The 21,815-nt window shown below is 41.3% G+C and overlaps 1 protein-coding gene across 4 annotated transcripts in view; it reads left to right on the top strand.

Moving 5' to 3' along the window:
• The window catches only part of LOC119650343 (ADP-ribosylation factor 1), a 42,304-nt gene that overhangs the window by 8,410 nt on the left and 12,079 nt on the right, over positions 1–21,815 (top strand). Inside the window, exon 1 of one of the 4 annotated variants that reach the window (XM_038053011.1) lies at positions 10,255–10,409. The exons of 2 other annotated variants lie outside the window; for them this stretch is intronic. The gene's annotated coding sequence lies outside the window, so the exon portion shown is untranslated. Of the gene's footprint in view, positions 1–10,254; positions 10,618–21,815 lie in introns of those variants that run through there. One more of the 4 variants, XM_038053008.1, reaches the window with a different exon arrangement.

The raw sequence follows: 21,815 nt of genomic DNA, 5'->3' as shown, positions 1-21,815 counted from the left end.
TTTCAATTCCTAAGCGGGCGTTCATTTTGCTGGCTTCGTCTGTATTTGCTAACTCGATTCTGATTTGATGACAATGGTTTTTTACGAATTACGAGTGACTACAATGAAAGAGCCTGTAGGTTTTTTCAGGTGCTGCTAGGGCTCGCAGTTTTTTCTTCTGCTCGCGCAGAACTTTTGTCCATGACTGCATAAACGCAACGGAAAGTAACCAAAATCGTTGGAATAAATAGTGCAAATACTGCAGGAGGGACCAGTGCCTATCTCGCGGCAGCCATGGCCTACAATACACTCAGATACGACATCTGGCTGAAATGGAGCCTCCGCGAAACCTTTTTGGAGGCTGCACAAAGCTAGTCTGAGGTTACGGCAGACATCAATGAAATCACGGCTTGTATCAATCACTCGCGTCCACCAACACTTTCGCGTTTTCATAACACGCGGCCCCCCATCAACCCAAATCCGCTAGTTCTCGAGTTAGAGGCGAAAGCAACTTCTTGCGAGCGAATCTTTTCAAAACCATCTGGCGCGCACAAATCAATTTCATTTCCGATTTTATCCTGAAATTTGTTGTCTAATGTAACTATTAAAAATTTTATCTTGTTATATTTTATATTTGAATTTACAATTAACAAACTAAACACGTTAATACATGTGGGGAGCGGAGATGTCTGGTCTTTTCCTTGGACTATTTCCTATTATTATTTCTTAGAAGTCATGGCCAACCGACTCTTCCCAGAGTGTTAACAATTGAGTGCGTTGGTCACGTAAATTGCTCTCTTCGCCGTGCTGACTCAGTTTTCCTCCTGATTGGCACAGAACCGTGTAAGTAGCTGTAAAAGTTATCTGCCACCGACTCTATAATAATATATCCATGCGCTTCGGTAGCATACTGCGGCGGGAGCATTGCTGTGAATTGGAAATATTGCTCTTGTGATCTGTTATGTTATACCTGACAAAGCCTCTACTACTATGAACCAAATCTAGGGGTTGTGGAGAAATCTTGGTGGGCAATTTACCGCTGTCGAAACCATATTTGTATCTATAGGCGTGTTAGATGTTCCCGGTGTACTCTTTATCACTACTTTTATACTTACCTTGAACCCGGCAGTTCGCTTTGTGAATATGTTTCAACTCGGCATCACCAGCTTATGAATTACCGGGTAAGGTGGGTGGTACGTCAGAAGAAATGTAATGAAAGCCTTCCCAGTGTTTAAGATCTGTATGTAAGAGCGAAACAAATCTCACAATTCAAACATCAAAATGAAAAGCAGGTCCAATGTTAAGAATAAATTCATTAAGTTTATCGATCATCACATTCCCGATGGCGATGATTTGTTTACAAACGCACTGTTGATGAACATATGACTTACTTTGACTTTAGATTTGGATTCGTTTTTTTTCTCGAGATCGTGTTCCGCTTGATCACTACTTTTAGAATGCGGGCTTCAAACGTTCAATGTTTTCATTTGCAAATATCGATATTGCGGGAGCCAGTTGTTCCCTTCCTCATTTTTTACAATCTCAATGTTTCAATGTTGTTATTTACATTTCCAATCTTGCGACTATCTCCACTGAAGTGGAGTCCCGTGCCCTAATTCTGCTGCAGAAGTTCCTAAGATTTCCTGAATTTTATTTCGGAGACCCAACACACCGTCGGAAGTATACTGATCACCACTTCTGTTATGGTACATTTTCACTGGCTTAAGCGACCTGTACCAATGCCCAATGATTCCGATCAGTAACGCGAAGGCGACAAGTGCGTTTGATAACCAAGTAGCAGGACATCGACAATTTGTTATTAACCAATCACGAAAGATTGCAGTGTAGCATCAAAGAGTAGGCTCCCCAGTACCTTAAAGGAAGGGAAAAGGAAAAAGCCATCTTGATCGAGAGTGTGGTCCCAACCCAACTTGGGTCAACGAACATCTCAACTAAGTAATCATCCCCGAGGAGAATCAAATCAATATTAAGGCTATTGTAAGTTAACCAATTTAATTAAAGAATTGAAAAGCAACACCGTCTGCGTCGCTAACAGTAATTTTTATTTTGCAAATACCGATATTTCGAGAACAACTTGTTCCCTTCTGGCACGACAAACAGCATTGAGCCCAGTGATTTACGTTCTTTGACAAAGCTCTGCAACCTTCAAAATGTCTTCAAGTGCCACCGATATTTGATAGTACACTCGGGCTAGACCAAATGACGTTAATATTTTACATCTTTGGAGTTTATACGAAAGGTCCTGTAAGGAAGCTATTGGATAGCTGTTCGTTGTGGTGATCTCATTGAGGCCGCAGTAGTCGCCGCAAAGGCTAGAAGCCCCGTTCTTCGATGCGAACTAGGGTGAACCGGCTGGCTGACTGTTCGAGAATCGAAAATTCTTTATATAAACATGTGTTCGAACTCACTCCGCTTTTACCTGTCGTAATTCTTCCGAGTTCGCATTCGATGCATCACTTTGGTCCTATAGTGGCTAGCTTTGCTTGTAGGGAGTGATATTTTGAAGCAACCTGGCTATGTTTGTCGTCGATAAATTCCCACCTAAACTCTTACTGTAAACCGGGGTAAATGGCCTTATCGTATAGGTAATAACGGGCATTGACTTTGTAACGTAAAGTTATAAACCTGATTGTGGTGGCCGAATCTTCTCCCACACGGAATTATCAACCAACAAGAAATCTGAATGCTGCCCTTTGATCGATGGCAACTAGAAATTTTTTGGCCACCTTAATTTCCACTTTTTTAGTTTCCCTGCTTATGGCGCCTGCTCCACTCGCGTTTTGTCAATCAGTAACGATAAAAACAAAGAAATATTCCTTTGCGGCAGCTCCGTGATCTATACCGAGTCCTTCTGCGGTTGTTATCCCTGATGGATTGCCTCGCATGCTGACTACTATTCATTTGATTCAACTGGCACACTACTTGATGCAGTGATTCTGTTTGGGGGAGCGTGTGCTCTTATCGATCTGGGGTTGTTATACCGGCCCAATTTTTGGCGGCTATTTAATTAAATTCACATTTAGATCCGCAGCCTTTGCTAACTTTCAAGGTCCGTGTCATTGTTAAAAATAGTGATTACGTCGCATCTGAAAATTGCTCAATAAAGAATATTTCCATATCCACGCGCTGTTGGTCAACCCAGCCAAACTCCAAAAATCTTGTAGGTAGTGCGAAGCCTTCCTTCTCAAGTCGTGTTAAACAGCCACCTGGGGTGACTCCTCAGAGTCGATGATTGGATTTTCGATCACATCGTATTGATTCGTTTCGAATGTAGTGGTTTATCCAAGTTTCGTACCTATTTATAAATCGCATCCCCGGTTTCTGTATATTTATATTAAACGACTGCAAACACAGTTTTTATTCGGCCACACATTGGCGTTTTTAATTCACTTCACTTTAACTGAACTGGACACTTAGGAATGCGAAATATCTATCCTCGCATTCATAATTGTTCATGCAGACTATAACTCGCATGTTTTCATAATATCTTCGTCACATTAGTTAACTACCGGCATTTCGCTTTATGTTCATTCAAAAGCATTTTGTGGATTTTTCTAATCTCGGTCGGCCGAACTCTGACTTCAAGTATCAAATTTCTCTTATGCCAATTGAACTTTCTTTGTCTTAATCGTAAAAATTCTAGACGCGTTCGCTTAAGTTTGTACTAACTGTGTGTGGGACTCATACCTACTAAAACCACCTCCATCTGCCCGAACGTGCCCCATAGAGTCAAGTACTGCATCGTGGAGCTTGTCCTTAAGATCTTATGATTCGGTTCCTTGGAGCCTTCTTCGCTCTTGCCTTCTACGAAACTAGTTTTGTATTTATAATTGCTGAAATAACTATAAACCAGTTTCTCTATATTTGTGTATCTCCTGAACTATATTCCCAGGGCATACTTCCGCTCTTAACGCGGCTTTCAGTATCCTTATTTCAGCCAGGGCAATTTGAAGATTCCTAGTGCATATTATGGTAGATTTGGCTGGATTGATACTCAGTTCGGCTCTCCTGTACCAAGTGCTACTAATTCTCAATCCAAACTGGACTCGTATCATTTATCCTCATATTTGCCCCTGACAATTAATGGAGTATGGTTAACGTAATCGTGGCTATGTATTCCAGTATTGCTGCCGTGCCAGCAGCCTTATTCTAAGTGAGCAATGAAACCAGGTCTTTCCAGCCAGAATTTCACCCATCTTTCCCGATAAATCCGTCCTTATTCGAAGCATGTATTATTGGTTTATGGAAATAATAATAATACGAATGGGCCTTAATTTTAAAAAGTTAAATTAACCGACACGGTATCTGAACACAGATTTAACATAACAAACAATAACTATAATTTTAATTGCACAGTTGACCTACATTTTCTGAAACAAACATTTATTTCTTTCAATATTTATTATATGTGAATTTCCAATCATTACATCTTTTCAGGCAAACAGAATATTAGGCTAGAGAAATAAAAGTGATGTTTATCTTAAAGAGAATTGGTATTGCAACAAAATTATGTATAGTCCCAATATTTGTTGCAACAGATTAGAGGAAACCTAATCACTTAAACTATCTTATATTGATATTGCTGTAATCTCAGTTTGCAGTTTTTAGTTCTTTAAACTTGATTGCTGGTACAGGCGTTGATATATATTCAGTATGTTTCGCCTCTTGTGATTGGTCGGATTATTTGTTTGCCTATACAATTAACACCATCTTGATATATTATAATTGGTTCTAAAATAAGGAGATTGCCAGTGCTAAAGATTTCAACCATAAGCTTTTCTGAATGCTGCTATGTCGCTCTGATAATAGCTTTCAATTTCTCTGAGATGCCTCTCCTGCATTGAGCGTCCCAGATACACTGCTTGTTGCCGCTGCCAAAAGATTTCTCGAAATCGACGAAGGAAAATGATCCACATTGATCTAAACTCTGTACATTGCTCTGAAATAATTGGAAGGATGATAATGCGGTCGGTATAGGGGAAAGATGCTCGAAGTGATTTCATTTCTATTTGAAGGAGCAGTCCATATTCGCATGTTACGATGACTAGCCATTTCATCTACGAGAAAGGGAACTTCATCGGATGTGTTATGGTTGAGAACCGCGGTGAAGTACCCTTCATCTGCTCATCATTGTAAATGAGGAGTCATAACGTCCATTACAAAATCATCGAACAACTTACGACGGTATAGGGTTCTAAAATCGTTGTTATCTGTCCCCACTTCTGTTTCCCTTATTAGCGGTGAAGCGTGTTTTCCCATCACCTGTCTGACCAAAGTGTTATCGGAGCCTATCTTGGCATTCAGATCACCTATCACGATCACAATGTAACTTTACACATGTTACTCCTCCTAGACCGGACCGGACCTCATTATTAGCATCTTTTCCGTAGTAATCCCCGTTTCCCAAGAAATGAGGACACACTTTACGATTATCGTGAGCATTAATCGAGTATCGGATTCACGTTCATTTCCGTCAGAGTGGGATGAATACTCTCCAGCGTCCCACAATGTAATCTTACGCAATCGCAGATTATCCAGCTTGTGATATTGAAATCTCACTCAAGTTTGAGAAGGGAGAATCGCCTCGATAAGGGTGTCGAGGAGTATACGCACATTCCAAAAACCAACACGTATCTTAGTACCACAGCTAACAAACAAGTAAGTCCTTATTGGTGGCACACATTACGTTTCACTAGCAAGAAAATATCGAAACTTGCAGTTACCCGAAACCGTTAAATCTTCTATCATGAAAATGTTTCATTTCCAGTGGATTTAGGCATCTTTTAATTCCTATATCCGAATTTTCTGGTATGCTCAGCAACAAATGCCTGCGCCACTTGGTTGTTATCAAACACCGGCAATTCAACATGATAGATCAGCAATAGTGAGAGAGAGAGAGTGTATTCTACGGTTTCCCATCTTAGTCTGTCCTGTCGCGTTTGCTGAATAGAGCCTGAGATTGAAGAATGACATTCCTTGCCGATTGTATATAATTTTCTCGGAAATCAAAGGGTCATAATAATATGATGCACTGATCGTGCGACAAACAATGGTAAAGTTGCCATGAAGAATGCTTCAGCAACCGAAAAAAACCTGAACTTTGCAGTCAATAATTACGTCTTTGTCTTGTTCTTTACCGATCTTTTTTCACTATGAATTTTATGTAAATTGGTGATTGAGTGCTACTAAAATTGATTTTCCGTGCGTGGATTACATCGTCGTAGCTTCTATCGGTTAACATTCTCGTGCCCAGATAAGAGAAATTATCAACGGTCTCAAAGTTGTAGTCTCCTATCCTTATTGCTCTTATTTGACCAGTGCTATTTGATGTTGACGCCTCTTTGGTTTTTGGGCCTAGCATTGTCACCATATATTTCGTCTTGCCTTCATTGATGTGCAGCCCAAGATCTCGCGCTGAAGGCAGTTTGTATATCACTGGTTGTTCTTCCCGTGATGTCGATATCGTTAGTATAGGCCGGTAGTTCACTTTTTCCACGGCAAGGTTAAAAAGGGTACAGGATAGCGCATCTCCTTGTCTTATATCGTTGTTGATTTGGAATGGTCTCGAAAGTGATCCTGCTGCTTTTATCTAACCTCGAACATTGGTCAGGATTAGCTTAGTCAGTCTTAACACTTTCGTCGGGATACCGAACTTTCTCATGGCTGTGTACTTTTACCCTGGCTATGCTAACATAGGTGGCCTTGCTGCAGAAAGAAAATCTGATCTGTTGCCGATTTGTCTGGAGTAAAGGGTCTTTGGTATGGGCCATCGATGTTCTGGGCGTATGGGGCTATCCAACCTAGCAAGATAGCGAAGAATATCTTATAGATGGTACTCAGCATCCTGATACTTCTGTAATTGCTGCACTACGTGATATCCCGCTTCATATGTATGGGACAGATAATGTCTCGTTACCAGTCATCAGGCATTGATTCGCTGTCCCACACCTTGAGCATAAATTCATGAACCGCTTAGTGTAATTGGCCGCCTCTATATTTAATTAGTTCGGCTGTAATTCCATCGGCTCCTGGCAACTTATAACTTTTAAGACGATGAATTGTGCGAACTGTTTCTTCTATACTTGGTGATGGCAGTATGTATTCGTCATCTTCAATTGGCAGAATCTCCAACTCGCTGATATTCTGGTTGTTGAGCAGTTCATTAAAATACTCAATCCACCCTTTCCGTCGGAAATCAGATTACCCTCTTTGTCTCGGCAGGATGTACATCGAGGTGTATAAGGCTTCATCCTGCTCACTTATTGGTGAAACTTACGCGCTGCTCACTGTACGTTTTAAGTTCAAAGACCTGTTGATTCTGTCAAGCTTCCTTTTGCCGTCTGTGAAGTCGCTTTTCCACCAATCGTTCCTATTTTTTTTGCGACTGTGCCGAGTATGTTTGTGGCCGTATCAATGATAACCTTCTTCAGGTGGTTGTGAAGATCATTTGTCGTGGCTTCATCCCCAGGAACCCTGTTGACTGCGGTTCTTGAAGCATTCATTTCCCCCTTACAGATGTTACGGAGGGCTGTCTTCTGGATGGCTTTAGTGTTAACTCTCACTTGATTATCAGAGGGGATTCTAGGCGGTGTTGTTAATCGAGCTCGGAGCACCATGCCAACGACACAGTAATCTGATTCTACATTGGCCCCCTATATGTTCTGACATTCACCAAGTCTCGTCTGGAGAGGCCCAAGTTTGTTTGTGGATCGCTTTCGCTACTATAATAAGGTAAAGTCTTTATCTCGGCCTTGAGCCTCAAACCGTAATCAGATGCGATCCCGTTATCTGATAATTCGAGATGCCATGAAATTGAGTGTTCGGGTACTGCTCGCTGATAAGTACTTGCAATCCCGTGCATTTTCATTTGTAAGATGGAGTCATGTTGGCCGCATCCTAGTCCTTTCTAATTCCACCATGAAGACAGAATACTTTCACTAGCTGTGCTGCGAATAAAACTATCCTTTTCATTGTAAGTGGTGAGCTATCTATCCTGTTCTCTTGTTAGATTCCTAGCAGTGTATAAATGTATACCCATATTCCAAACACCAGCAACAAAGGCAACTACCGTGCTCGTATCCTACATAATAATAATAATCGTTGGCACAACAATCCTTATTGGATCAGAGCCTTGAAGTATGTTAGAGCAGTTCATTCAAGAACGTAAGGGTGCACTACAGTACACTGTATGAGGCAATGTGATCAGCATTGCGCTATCTTACATAATACTCAATCAATTCTGATTTTTCTGATGTTGAGAAGTTTCCTCAGGTATTATTCGGCAATTTCCTCAACCGTGAGTTCTGGCTGCGAGAACTCGCAGAGATAATGGTTATCCAGGTATTGGTTGCCTCTGGGCATTCACACTTGATGACCTCTTGCACTTCCATCTTTTCTATAATAAACCAAAGATCTCAGATTTTCAAAGAGGACATAGTTTCTAAGTTGGCAACCAAAGTTTTCTTTTCCAGTAGCCCATTGACTGCCTAACAGAATGTATCCTTGTAGGTTGACTTCGATCTAATTCGAGGATTTCGGCAATCCTTCATTTTCTGCATGGAAGAGACTTGCTCATTGATTTTATGGCGGATCTTAGCGAGGATCTCCACAGAGGTGTTGCCTTTCTTCCGTTCAATGCACAGAGCCGGCGGCTTGGTCCTTCTTCGTTACCTCGTCTTTTTGGTTTAAATGGTTTTTTATCGGCGGCACATGTTTTTTCTCCTTGTCTTTCCTCACCTTCTTTTTTGTGGCCTGACGAGCTCCTGCTGCCCGCTTAGCACTTAAAGTGGATTCAGCAGGAATTACTGTTGCTATCCGAGTCACGTTTTGCTGAAGCTTTTCTGCAAGAAGGTTGCATATTGCATGCCGCTCGTTTCCGAATAAGCTTTCCCTTTTCAGCTCTAATAACGGCAAACGATTTGGCTCATCATCATCATCATCAACGGCGCAACAACCGGTATCCGGTCTAGGCCTGCCTTAATAAGGAACTCCAGACATCCCGGTTTTGCGCCGAGGTCCACCAATTCGATCCCTAAAAGCTGTCTGGCGTCCTGACCTACGCTCCATCTTAGGCAGGGTTTTCCTCGTTTTTGGCTCTCGGTATAAATTCAAAGCCATTTGTGTGGTTTCAACATGCTCTGTTTTCTGGAACAGGAACACTATAGAGTACAAAAGCTATCGCCTCCACATCAGCAGTCCTATGACTGCGAAACTACTCTTGCATTTGACCTTGTGCCTTGTGTTTCAGCCTTTGGTACCTCTTCCAATGCGCAGTGCGTCAAATGGCTTACTCTCGTATTGCGCTTAGGTCTTCGTCCATTGTATCAGTGCATTGTGTGCAAGGGAATAGGCCGCTATATTCAGGAATATGCACCCTGGGAAACAAAATCCCTACCCCAGCTAACTGAAGCCTGGCTTCCGCTTAGCTAATCTCGATGACAGATTAAGTCGGGGCAAGATGGTGTACTAACACTGGTTCAATACACATTATCCGAGCAAGGATCCAATGACTCCTGATGGTGGCAAAACCAGGCTCATATCATCCCGTAAGTGTCGTTTTGGGGGCTTCTGGTGCTTCCGGACGTGTACCAGTCACTCCTCACCGGAAAAATAAGGTTACTATCTAGGACGCAGGTTTAATACCAATTAGTCAGTGGGAACTACTTGTTCCGGCGCATCGGAGACGCCACGCCTCATACCGTAAAGGATCGCAAACGGCCTTTGAGGAGGATTCTGTTGATAGTACGCCCCTAGTACTTCCTAAATTATTACTCCTAATATTAAGAAAAAATATTGGAGTCTTATTACTTGAAGCAGAAATCGCGGTGAAAAGCAGATCAAATAGTTCCATTCTTGGAGGATTCTCAATATCTTGTCTTATATCTTCACTAAAAAATAATTTTGTATTCGCCCAAATGAATATTCTGTTCATCTGGGTAGCACTGCTTAGATCCACTTGTTCGCCATCTATTTGTCGAAAAATATCTCCAGCGAAACACTTTTCACCACATTCGTTTCTCTCCATTTTCGTCATGTTTTTTCCGCACGACGTGGCACAATTGTGTTGTAGCTCTGCACGCCCCACACAACCGTACAACAATCGGCTTTTTACCAACACTTCTCCATTCCGCCATTTTGAAATTGGCCGACTCTCGGTGTATGAAAGAGATCAACGTCAGTTTGACGTACACGGAACAGTGTCCGATAGCACCCGTGGCCGTGTGTTGGTGCCGTGGTGAAAATCCGAGCGGAGCACTTTCACGCTCAACGTCCGCGAAGTAATTGTATGCGTTGTCAAAGTGAAGAGACGGAGAGAAAAGGAACAGAAGGAACTACGGAAAATTTCTTCTGTTTCTCGCTGGAAAAATCTTGCGGTTAGTCGAATTGTATTCCGGTTGTGTGGAAAATAGGTAAAATAATTTCACTAGAGTGATTTGTGGTGGAGTTTTAGTTTAGTGGAGCTGCAGGGACACTTTCTCCATTGAGTGTGCGGCGTGCGGAGAATATCGCATTTGTAGCTTTCGAGAATTTCTGGTCGGAGTGTGTGCGGTGCATTTTCCCGTTCGCGTGTGCGGCGCTGGGAAGACTCAGGAACGAAAACAAGGAAGAGGAAAACTTGTAAGTTCGCCGTGAAATGATTTCCGCTAGATTTGATTTTCCTGGTGGTGGCCCGCGGCCCAGTCGCGATCTCTGACTAATTCGCAATTACGAGTACATTTCGGGGAATTATGGTGTCTCATGAGTGCAGACCGAGCTGTTTTCACCGCCGAGACGGGTGGAATTGTCACGGTGAAGTCGGCGATCGCGCGCTGTCCCGTGGCCACTGTCTCGGTCATGGGCGCTTTCTTGGCCTGCGAATCGAAAGGCCGCCGAGGATAGTGTTTTGCAGGTGCACCTGGCCCGCACGGGTCCCCACTCAGGGTCGGTTCAACGTGAAGCCAAGTGTTGTGCAACAACACCCAGTTCTGTCTTATCAGAAAAGTGAGATTGAAGCGGGGCGGCCGCAGGCAGTGAACAATATGTTGGCGATGTGGTGGCGCGCGCTGAGTCAGCCTGGCTAGATATTTCGAAGGCGGTAGAGATCAGCAAGGAGTGAGGGGCGGTGGACGCTGTGCGGGTACATGAACCAGCAGCTCGGGGCTCTTCCGCAGCTGTCATGCCGCGAAATGTGCGGGTGGCCCCCTGGTAACATTCGCCCAGTGGCTGCCACCGCACTTGCTTCTCGAAAACTTGCAAGTTGTTTTGTCATTACCGTCGGGTGCTAATTACTTCAGGAGCTGCGGGTGACACGTTCGCGGAAATTGTGCAATCGAACGGAGTCGTGCCCAATTGACTGTCACAGATTTTTTGGCAGCGGTTCTGGGCTAAGGGGCTGCGAGGAGTCTATGGCGTAGTGAAAGAAGTGGAATTGCAATTCATCACTCCGCTTATATGTGCCTTCCCTGCTACCTTTGGCCTGCGTTCGAATCGTTCCACAGCTCCTCTGATCAGACGGTGCCCCAAATCGGACGCTGTTCGCTGCTCCGGATCCAGACCAGACGACACAAGCAGAACTTTCTAAACATTTTGCACAACGATGATGTTGGCGAATTTCTTTTGTTCGGTTTCGTGGCTTTTTCATTTCTTATTTGTGCAGAGAAAACGGATGCCGTTGGACAAAGAGAGCATCGACACGGTAGCGGCAGAAACGTAGAAACTTTCTGCGAGTTTTTTGTTTACGACTGCAAATCTTGGGGATTATCTGATCCCGTTGTTTTCCCAATAAATTGACACGTGACCTCAATGGCAATGGTCGTTTTTGCCCATGTCGTCATTCCGAATGACTGCATTTGTGGTTGCTGTGGGCGAAATGTGGAGAGGCGTCGAATTTATTCGGGCTTGGATGGGCAGTGATAAGGAGCGGTTTTGGTGTGCAGGAAATTAAATGAGGTTTTAAGTGTTTAATTGTTCTACAACCATTAATGCTCGAGGCAGTGGTCCTGCTTTGAAAATAATTATCTCGAGTTGGATTTGCTGCGGAGTTGATATCGTCAACTCGAAGTAGACGATTCTTTGCGACATTGCCAAACTTTCATATCCACACTCAGCTGGTAAAAATTCAAGTTGACTCGGGAATTTGTTCATCCTTGCGTGTAGCAATTAATTTGTAATATTCGACAGGATCTGCGCTGCCCTTCTCGTCTTGCCTGTCAACGAGGGTTCCAATATCGATCAATATTTACATTATGGGGTTATTACGTATTCAATCAGTCACGAGTACCAAACATTAACCACCTGCGTAAATATATAATTGTATATAGGCTTTTGGCAAAGATCCAACTAGAAGCTATCACGATTGTCTGCATGAACATAGTCAAATCGATTATATCGCGATCAGGGTAGTTTTGGGAATGTCTAAAAAGAGGGATGGTCATTTATTTTCGCTGTAGTTACGACAGGTACTCACGTACGTATCTATCGTGTAGACTTAACCTCACGATCTTCCCAAGACGCGGATTGTTTGGGACCACAAAGCCCCACTGCGTCAACAACAGTAGCAGGCTTTACTGATTGCATGAATCAGCATTTATACTGGTGGATGCAAGACTTACCTAAATCTCTACCGAAATAAAGACTACGGCACCCAAGTTGAAACGCAATTCAACGTTTAAGGTCCGCTTGGACGTAACCATAACCCCACGAAACTTCCACTATGGAGCCAACCGCTAATAACCTGATTGAAAGTACATAAACCAGGAATTAACTTGAGACTGGAATATCCCAGTTCCCCTGGACCAGTAAAACCCTGGTGAGGTTTCATGGCCAAAGCTACTTCGGATGGGTCTCCGTGCAGGCTCAGGTCTCATGCCTATATAAACCTTGGGAGCATAAACCTACTGTACGACCTGCAAGCTAAAGTGAGTACAGCCTTTTTCGTTTCCATTTCTTGGAGGTTCTTCTCGGCCACTTGGTTTTGGCTTGGCTGACAGGGTCTTCCTCCTCGCCACCTTAAAGAACCAGGCGATGAACCTCGGTCCACAAATTCAATACGGGCCATTTCCCAAATTGCTCTGTCGTCCATCTGCGGAGAAATGTCTGACTGCGCGAACGACACGACTGTAAGACAATATAGGTGAACATCGAGTCACTCATCAAAAGTGGCTTTACCTCTGGTGCCAATGAAGTTGTCAGGCACTGTCCAAAAGGGCGTTACAAGAGCTGACTGTCGAAAAGTAGAGGCAATGAACGTAAGAAACTGAGAACTCTGTTGATGGCTGCGAGTGGGGTGATGGGAAGCTATTTTCACCCTTGCTGTTTTGTCTGAAAAATGCAAATCCGTTAATGTTAACATCAAGTTAAGCTTGTTTAGTGCCAGTATTCATTCTGGGTTGTTATATGGGGCTAGTACTTGGAAAATGATTGCCACTGTTTTTTGAAAGCCTCAAATCATAATCAATACATGTCTGCATCGTGTCATTGTGGTATTCTGGCTTGGGACAACAAACGAAAATGTGATGTTGAAAACGCCGAAAGGAGAGGTTAGTCATTGTCAGTATTAATATCACGTAGTAATGATCGATTCTACTATCCTGTCGTTCTTACCACTCAACTCAGCATTGGTATCAGATTTTATGCTATCGTCACAGCATTAAATGTAAGAATCCTAAGGTTGCTACGGCAAATTGCTTGCCGCATAAAACTCAAAGCAATTGACGAACTACGAGGTATTTAATGAAAGAAAAGGATGATGTTATGCTTATTATTTTTCAATGTAATCCCTCTCATTTGAAATACACTTTTCACATCGTGAATATAATGCCTTTATGCCACTGAAAAAACCCTAGACTTCTCGTAAAAATGGTGTTCTACGACACCTTCATTTCATAACTCCTTTAAATTCCAAAAAATAGATAAGTCGCTGGGAGCCAGTTTCGGACTGTAAGGTGGGTGGTCAAATTCTGCGAATCTGGTAGCTTTTAGGCCAGCCTTCGCAATCTAAGCATTGTGAATGGGCGTGTTGTCTTGCAGAAATAACACTCCTCGCGGCAACTTGACTCTTGCTTGGTCTCCGGATCATACTGACAAATCCAAGTTTCATCAACGGTCATAATACGATTGCAAATTTCGTACAAATTACCCTGGCATAACTTCAAAAATTTTTGAAACTCTCCAATGGTCGTTACTTGTCGAGCAGTGTGAGCATTTGCGGTAGCCAATGTACAATAATTTTTCTCATGTACAAATTTTCGTACAAAATGTCTCCAAGTCGTTTGCTAATCTGCAGTTCTTCCACTATCTGCCACAATTTAATTCTTTGATTGGCCAGCACTAATTTTTAGACTTTTTTAATATTTTCTTCAGTTACTACTGTTACTGGGTGACCCGTGGGAGGGCCGTCTTCACAGGACTCTCTTCCCTGTTGAAATAGTCGAGCCCATTTTTAAGGTTTTGTGTATGCCCAAACATGCAAAAGGGGGGTATACATTTTTCGTTCATCAAATATAGTTATGTGGGGTATCAAATAAAAGGTCCTGATTAGTACTTTCTAAAGCCGGTCTTGGTTTTGACATTTGTTGGAAAGGTGGGGAGTGCGGGGGACGAAATTGGTTATTTCTTTAACGGAGCCATTCTCAGAAACTACTCAACCGAAAAATCTGAAAAAATCAAGAGGTTACCCCTATATGGTGCCTAGGCTCCGAAATACCTTCCATGCCGATATCTATTCAAATAAAGTTAATAATAATATATTACTATACTGTTTAGTAATTGGCAGCAAAACCCCTCTAAAGTTCATCCTAGCGCCACGAAATTGTAATTGTAACAATATAGGGTATAACATAGAGCATGATTCTACCAAGTTTGGTGAAAATCGCACTATTACTAACAAAGTTATAATAGGTCAAAGTCGTCACTTTGCAAATTCAAACTGAATGCGGATATTCTCACATAATATATGCATATATTACGTGCTACGTACTAATGGGGCAAATGTACACTCAAATGTCTTTATAAAAAAAAGACACAAAACCTTTCATACCTGAATCGTCCAGCTTTCGGTTTTCCGACTTGTTATATCATTGCATATGAAGGTCCAGAATCTTCAAGATCCGATGGCATTTGTTCCTAAATTTGTTTCGGGTATTTCCTTTTTTAACCAGGGATTTGATCATAGCATGATGCTCCAAATTGCGAAAATTCTGAGTTTCCGTTGGCATCGTGTCTTTGCTTCTACCAGAAATAATTACAAATGTACCAAATAAAGTAAAGGAAGGGGTATTCACACTAATAATGAATCATGTAATTAGTGTTATCAGTAACGAGGTGACGAGTCATCGCTAACTACCTTAGGCCAGGAACTTATCAGCTGTCCCTCGTATCTACTCGGCATTAGGAACAATTTAATCTAAAATCACAACATATGGGCCCGTCCCGATATTGTTTATTCATAGGTAACGGAAAACTTGTGCTTTTCTTCATAAGTTCAATATCGATTTTATCCATAAGTTCGATTTCGATTAGCTGAATTGAATTGTTTTTATCTGAAGATAATCCGGTTCAGACAACTGCGGTTTTGCCCAGGACAGAGGCAACCCATCAGACTCTGTCTCTGCCCTGGCAGCAGCTTCATCAAAGTGTTTCAAGGATGTCACTTGCCCGCTTATTACAATTCCCAAACATGTCATGAGTGCGAATTATATTTAACTTAAAAAAAAACGCATACAAATTCTGGTCTAAGTCGGCCGAAGCTGTAGTAATTTTTGTTAAGAATGGAGGGAGCCTTGAGTCCGCAATACACTTGATTGGCGAACCAAGTGGTCTGAATTTTTTAAACTTGATTGTTAGCTCAAAAGGAGGAGTCCATGGAACAGAAAAATAGTGGTAAGTTTTTCTCCAATTGGTCCGGTCCATCATGAAGTGGATAGCGGAGTCAGGCCTACCTCCATTCTTAACAAAAATTACAGAAGATACCCTTTGTTTATATTTCCGTGCGCAACCCTCAAAATCAACCCTTGTGCAAGGGCCTTACATATAAGATATGAGTTTTGTTTAAAAAGTAATCAAATTTTTCGAATTATGCGACAATCGATAGACTTAATGAACTTCGGTAGATAGTATTAAATTTATCCTAACTTCTTGTGCAACCAGGTTTTTGAGTTTGCTTATATTTTATATTGAAAATTCCTGGAGTAGAGTATATTTTTGTGATGTGTGTCAATATTTAGAATATGCAAGCAGTAAGAAGACTATACACATGAGGTGAAACTACCTAGGCAAGCCTTGAATTCGACAAAAAGATGGCATCCGGTGGGCGGGGCTTTTCAATAAAAACCGAAGTTGCATTCTGCGTATTGGTATTGGTTCCCATTTTTGTAGTGGTAGTGAACATGGCTGTTTTTTGTGTAGAAATTTTCCAATTTGGTGCCAAATCAATGAAGAAGGGTGGCAATTCGAATATTATGCAATGTCACTTTATCAATTTCCTATTGGTTCTTTTGATTTGCACACACAGATGTACTATCGAAACACGACACACAATACCTTAACAGATGCGCACTGTGAACTTGATTCGGCCTCAAATTGATTGATTCATTTTTTGTCCTGCTTTTTCTCTCGAGTTTCACTTCCTGTATATCGTCATTTTTCCAAGTAGATTGAATAATCGTACAATGTGAGATTTTACGTCAAATTTGACAAAACTTTCTCCTGATATTCAAACTACATGGAACTAACACCAGAGCTAATGGGCAGATTTTTTCGTGCCGAGGAAGCTCGAAGATGCGCAATGATATTTTTCCATCATTCAATTTCAAGCACCGGCCCCTCGAATCTACTGTTTTTAGTCTTCTTGGTGTCACTCAACAAGGACTTAGCGGGAAAGCTGGAATCTCGACTGAGGCCGGTCGCAAGTCGAAACGCGGGGAAGTAAGAATTTAAATTGTTGATGCGCAGTTAAGGTAGTGGTTGAGGTGGAAGCCTATTGTTGCGGAATTGGCAATGTATGGGATGAATGAATGTTTATTAAGTCTAGAATTTGATTCGATCGATTAAATTCATCCTTGAGGATCCTGTAACCCGGGCATAACTTTTTTGATTTGCATGGAATAATCAAGCAGATGATATTTTTTAACGTCTGCGTCCGCATGGCTCAAGTGGTTGGGGCGCTGGGTTGTCGTAGCGAAAGGTCGCGGATCAAATCTCACTGGTGGCAGGAGGATTTGTTATCGTGGGTTTAATAGAAAGTAGTATGTATATAGGGAGTCCAATAACAGATTAGAACTTGCATACATGTAACTATCAAGTATGGTGGCGGGAATCTTAACGAGCCAACAAAGTGGGTAGATTGGTATTTATTGACTAAAATATAAAAAGGAAGCATGCTGTAATGTATACTATATTAATTTGTAACAAAACGCCATTTTAGACTGCAACAACCGTATGTTTTCCAGTAGGACAACTGCCGCAAGTACGCTTGCTTTTCGGCATGAGAATGGTTACTGTATAATGTCCATGCCTACTCTGTATGTCTACTCAATCGGTAAACTTTAACTAGGTTAAAATGAGTGATTGTATCAGGAACCTTCAAAGTCCTAACATTTGGTCAGCTAAAATTTTATACAATTTGAGTTTTGTTCCAAGCAAATCAAGCCTTGCTTTGTACAAGGAAGCGCCATTAGTGTATATCTAAATTGTTTGTCTATTATGAATGTTTTCCATCTACTACTTTGTGGAGTATATTGGTATCCACACAATTTTTTCCCTTCTATTGGTTTTTTCCCAACACTTTTTAATATTAGTCAATTTCATTATTATCGCACTTCATACTGTGCTCTGTGATAAGCCTATAGCCGGGGTTACTATTTTGAAAGAGACTAGAAGCTCGGTTTCTTTATTCTGCAGATAAAATATGCTTTGTTTTACTACGAACCTCTCTAGTTCTAAGGCAAGGGAAAGCATGGAGATTTCCGGCAATTACTAATGATTGTATCCTCATGAAATTCAAATTCAAAAAGCTATTACATCTTAGTTCGAAGCGCGGAGCATATGATTAGACGCAAGCCTTATCTATAAGACGTACTTCTACTCAGAGTAGTAACAGATGTAAACTAGAAGTGAATTTCCCACCGCTTTTGACGCAATACAATTCTGTTGGATTTTGAACCATTCGTATTTCTTGAAAATTGCTTTTCGAAACGTGAATATCCCTATCTTCTACTCTTTTCTGATATAAATTCCAGTTCGACGAAAATGCACTTGTCAGACTCAATTATCGCTGAATTATCGCTCTGCTATGTGAATCATACATTTTATTTTACCTACTTTAGGGTGACAACGCAATATATCAATTATTGTAATCTGCACTTTGATCACTTACACTCGATCACAGTCATTGATTTTTTGCTTGAAACTTGAAAGTTTTTCTGCACTCTTTTTTGGCATTACATTAATTCCTGTTAAGAGCCATCTAGCTCCGCCAACAATTTTCCTACTAGATTAAGTGTTATAGTAATTGCTTTATAATTTTCGTGTGTTGAATCAAAAGCCCAAGTCCTTGAACTGCGACTAATATGCCATCTTTGTTCTTCGAAAAATCACCCCTTTCACGTGTGCAAGTATACATTTAGCACTTACATTATCAAGAATCTATTCATATTGCGAAGATGTTCATGATACCAGCGAAAATGAATGCGTAGATTCTTTAATACTTGATTTCGATAATACTTAAAAGACTATTGAAAAGGGAGAATCTATCGATTGTAATAATGCTGAAGTCAAGTGAAATTGACTGACTTTACAGAATAACGGCATCTCTTTTCTTCCAGTACTAAGTTGAATAAGCATCCTCCGAAAGAAAGATTCAGAATAACTTCAGATTTCTTGACAATTATTTGCATGCGTATGTTGAATATGTTTCATTTTTCTTCTCTCCTGTTTCCTAATAGCATCTTTCCGTTTTATGGTATCCTATGTGTTGTTTAGAGAGTGTCGCAATGGTTGCTGTGTTAGATATGCTTATGTTATTATGGATATTACGAAGGATTTTCTTCCATGTTGAACTTGTAATGGGCTTCTTTAAAGGGACTTACTTCCACGCCTCAGGATGGTCCCATTTTGTTTTATTAGGAGGAGGAAATGAACGTTGTATGGTTTACGGAAGTAAGGTAGATAGTATGGTGTAAAGAGAGGAGGCATTTGCGAATCGCTATAATTGTCGATCTTCAAATTCTATTAACGCATATGGTCTAATTGCAGTCAAGTGCCTCTGGTCTGACTTCTCTACAATCAAACTCCATTAGGCAGTTTCATTCCTATAGATTTATTTTTATTTACTTATCTGCAATGCAGGCAAGACCCGAAAGTCTGGAAATAGCTACCCATCTATATACTGTTGCTATAAAGGAGCATCCTCTCCCAATATATTCATCATATTTCCATTAATTTCCTTATATATAGTAAGTATATAATAACTACGTTTGCCAATTTTTTTGTTTTGCAAGGGAAGGACAGATCAACATGTAACTGCGCATGTTTTTCAGAGAAATGTAGCAATTTAATAATAAAAAATGTTGTATAGGAGTATTATGTAAGAGGGCCGATTGTTATTGTATCTTAACAAGTGCTGCTTGCATTTGTCCCCACTGTGTTCGAAAAGTGGCGCCAATTATTATTTCATAATTTAAAATTATACTTCGAAATCTATTTCGTCGCCTTCAAAGTAATCCATTCCGGACACTTGCGCTAACGAATTTTCCAGTCCTTGAAACAAAAATTAAAATCACTTTTCGGAATGGCTTTCATAATGCGTAGCGATTCACATTGTATCTTTTCTATCGTCTCAAAACCATTTTGTGGTCTTTTGAGTTTTGGCAAGAAATCACACAGTGCTAAATCAGGCGAATACGTTGGTTGGGGACCGATATGCATCGAATTTTTGCCGAAAAAGTCACAAAGATCGAGTACACTGCACTCGTCCTGATGCAATAACCAAGGACTGCCCACAATTTATGCCTCTTCTTGCGACTAGCCTCACGCAAATCACCCACGCCACTCAATTTTTGCACGATATTCACTGGATTGGCCGCTGGTTTCCAAATTGTGAACATAAATCTAAGTCACATCTCCGGTAATATTCCGTTTGTGGATAGTCAGAAAGACATCTCTTCACAGATTTTAGTGCGACGCTTGTTTCTTTCGAAATTCCAACAGCGTCAAATAGGTCTCCATTCGAAGATTGACAAGCACAAGTTTTTCGATTTTCATAACGTGTTGCTCATCGGTGGAGATCGATGGTCGTCTGGAACGCCCTTCATCTCTACCACGCCTTTGGGCTGTTTATACCACTTACAGGCATTCCTTTGTAACAAAGCAAGGTTCCTGAAGGCTTCCTCCTCCTCCTTTATCATACTGATTGTTTCTGCAACCGAAATTTTATTCTAGGTAAAATTTAATCCTTTTTTGCTCAATATAACTAAACATTGTAAAAAGCAATGCAATGCAATTTTAGTGTTGTACAAAGCCAAACGTAAAACAAGAAATAATAAACGCTTTGGCATGAAATTTGTCACAGATGTCGGTCAGTATTGCCAACTTAGGGAAAAAGTTGACGTGCATTTTACCTGCACGATCTAAACTGAAAATTTGTTTTACTTTTTGTGGACGCAGTGGTATTTCTGTTGGATGTGTAATGTACACTTTTTATTTTAACCTTCTCAAGTGTCTTTCAATATTCAGCTATTTTATTGATATATACATTAATTTTTCTCATTCGTTGCCTGTTATTTCTGTTGAATCCCTCGAAAGGGGTTTTTCTCAATACTAACATCAAATTGGTGCGGTTTCGTGCCAATGTTCTCTCTGTGCTTCTATATGGGAAAATTACCCGGAAAGCGCCACTGTTACTCGGGAGCTCCAAACGTCCATCAACTCATGTTTGTGTCATGTCATCAAAGTATTCTGGCCTAAGACAATAACAAATGGAGAATTTTGTTAGCGAACGGCACCTGGAGACGAGGTGAGGTGAGACAAAATAGCAGCCATATATTGAGGAAAAGTGATAATTTTATTGCGGGTTTTGCCATGCAATGGAACCCACTATCCCGGGGTTGCTGACTTGTGGGTCGAGTTAGAATTACGTGACCTAGAACAGTGGAGTAGAAGAGTTGAGACACATTGCCAGACACCGATAATGTTGGCGCTTAGATGTGTTTGATGTAAGGGGTTTAAAATAACCGTATATAAACTGTTTCACTCGAAACGTCTCGCCATAGGGTCAAAGCCCTTACTGTTCAATACAATAATCTTGCCAGGTCCTCATGCATTCCTCAGAGACTTAGGTTCTTAGCAACAAAAATTGCGAACTCTTGGCCGCGTTCGAGAGAAGAATCCTCCAAAGAATTGTTTGCCCCCTACATGAGGATGGACGATTCCTTAGCCTACATAACGACGAAATCTATCGCTCATAGATGACCATGACTAGGTTACGGTGGGCTTGTCACTTAATCCGTATGGATGAGGATGATCCCAGGAAAGTCTATAAGGGCAATATCTATGGTAGAAAAAGAAGACCAGGCAGACCCTGCCTAAGATGGAGCGATGGCGTAGGTCAGGACGCCAGGGATATCGAATTGGTGGACCTCGGCGCAAAACCGGGATGTCTGGGTTCCTTATTAAGGCAGGCCTAGACCGGATACCGGTTGTTGCGCCATTGATGATGATGATACAAAGCACCATAGGTAATCCTCCGAAGTTAACTCAGCCAGTAGCAGCTCCACGACGCAAACACAGAAATCTCCAGTCATTGTCTGGTTGGCAGACACATATTCACAATAATGCCGCTG

The sequence above is a fragment of the Hermetia illucens genome, chromosome 2 (assembly GCF_905115235.1).
Source record: "Hermetia illucens chromosome 2, iHerIll2.2.curated.20191125, whole genome shotgun sequence".
Taxonomy (NCBI): domain Eukaryota; kingdom Metazoa; phylum Arthropoda; class Insecta; order Diptera; family Stratiomyidae; genus Hermetia; species Hermetia illucens.
This window is presented reverse-complemented; position numbering and strand designations above follow the sequence as displayed.